Source organism: Eriocheir sinensis, chromosome 41 (assembly GCF_024679095.1).
Source record: "Eriocheir sinensis breed Jianghai 21 chromosome 41, ASM2467909v1, whole genome shotgun sequence".
NCBI lineage: Eukaryota > Metazoa > Arthropoda > Malacostraca > Decapoda > Varunidae > Eriocheir > Eriocheir sinensis.
The window spans coordinates 12,763,047-12,765,377 of NC_066549.1; positions in this window are offsets into that span (position 1 = coordinate 12,763,047).

Consider the following 2,331-nt stretch of genomic DNA (forward strand, 5'->3'; position numbering starts at 1 on the left):
TTCCCATTCATATGCTCAAAAACTGAAAAATTTTAGAGTAAAGTGAGGAACATATATTAAATGATACAATCAATGAAACACACTGTAAATAATACTTAATACATACACTTACATTCATTATATCAAATCACTTAAAGCAATTGATGACAATAATCAGTGCATAAATATTCATTTACACTCATTTGGAAATGGTATAATATTAATATCTCACTATTGATCCTTTAAAGCAGCGGTTCTCAATTTTATACAAATTTTGTGCTCGCAAAGTATGTGGCCTGAGCGATGGCTATCAAAATTGAACGAAATGTACCTGGGGGTGGATGAATGTGCCAGATTCTGGGTAAGTTTCAAACAAAGAGCAGGCACCTCCGCTGAAGCGTACAGCATATTTTAGTTTTATAACGATGGTAGTTAATGATATGTTTGAAATTTCAATGACTTAAAATCTGCCATTACATTATGTTTTTTTCCTTACACACCCCTAGGGATCAGCTCACCCACCCCCAGGGGTGCGCGCACCACACTTTGGGAACTGCTACTTTAAAGCAACACATGGAAGAAAATGTGCATTTCTATAGCATATATTAACTTAACAGGTCTACAAAATATGCCTAGAACATTAATAGTGAAACCTCATGTATTAGTTGTAATATCATGGAGGAATAAACAAATAAAGAACTTATGAATTAAATAAAAGTAAAATTATATATTATATTATGCTACATGAATGGTACTCATACATTATTGAGAGAGAGAGAGAGAGAGAGAGAGAGAGAGAGAGAGAGAGAGAGAGAGAGAGAGAGAGCGAGAGAGAGAGAGAGAGAGAGAGAGAGAGAGAGAGAGAGAGAGAGAGAGAGAGAGAGAGAGAGAGAGAGAGAGAGAGAGAGAGAGAGAGAGATTTCAAGTAGTAAATTGTGCATCCATATCCATATCAAATTCATACAATAACAATTCAGTAAGGCTTCATGAATACTAGGAAAACAAGTACAGATATTTCCTTTCCTTTCTAGAAAGGAAAAAGTTATACACACATGTAATTAGTTTCAACCCCACAATGCTAATCTTCCATCAAATATACAGAGTTGAAATTTACAATATAAATAAAAGTGAATATGTACATACATAAGATACTTAGATACAACTAATATTTTTTTGCTGGTAATTGATCATGTGTGTGTGTGTGTGTGTGTGTGTGTGTGTGTGTGTGTGTGAAGAACAGAAAGTACGGTACATAATAAAGTCAGAAATGGAAAATTGATTCATTCTCATGGCATATGTAACTCTGTAATCTTACTTGCATTAGGGTTAGTGCATGAGCAATATATGAAACTGGACCCTCAAGTGGTGTTACATTGTTTTGCAGGTGATCAGACCCTTTCTGCAAATGGAAAAAAAATGCTTTTATTAGTTATTGACATAGTCTACATATTTCTTATATTGGTACTAACAGTTCTGTTTTCCTCATAATGTCCTGTCTTGAAAAATCAATTACCTTGTTTCATCTAACAAAATTCAGCTCAAGTATGAGGAAGATATGAACAAAGCAATCCGCCTGTCATCTTTTATCAATCTCTTCAAAGACCATGAAACTATTTTTTTCCACCAACGTATCACCTATCACCTATTTTGATGGAATTAGGTTTTGAAAAAAATTGGAAAGGACAAGTGGGTGATTGAAAAGAAATGTTAAGAAAAAAATGAAATATTGAAGATAGAAAAGTTACAGGAAAAAAAAAAGATGAGTATAAACATGAAATGGCAAAGGCCTTATGAAAAATGGAAGTAAAAGATAGTAGATATTCAAAAGTTTTTGGAACATTTAAAGAAGCTGTGTTAATTACAACAAAATAAGTGTTAGGGATGAAAGTGGTGAGGGATGGAAAAAAAAAGGAAATTCATGGTAGACAGAAGAAATAAGGAGGAAAGTAAAAGAGAAAAGAGGACTTTTTAAGAAAACTCAAGAAAGAATTATGGCTGAGCAAGTAAAGGGAAAGGAAAAGAAATATAAAGAATGCAAGATGAAATTAAGACAACAATAAAAGAAAGTAAGAAGAGAGAAAGAAGATTTTGAAAAGACTAAGTGAAAAATATATAAGGCACAAAATCATATTGGAAAGAAGTAAACGAAAGAAATGCAGAAAATATCTCCCAAGTAAAATAAATGAAGTTATGGATGAGAATGGAATGACGTTAAAAGACGGGGAAGCTGTGAAGGAGAGATGAGAGAATATTTTAAAAACTTAACGAATTTTGAGGATGGATATCCAGCAGCTGTGGAACAGCAGCAGTTTGAGTAGAGGTAGAGTATATAAAGAAGTATAACATATGAAG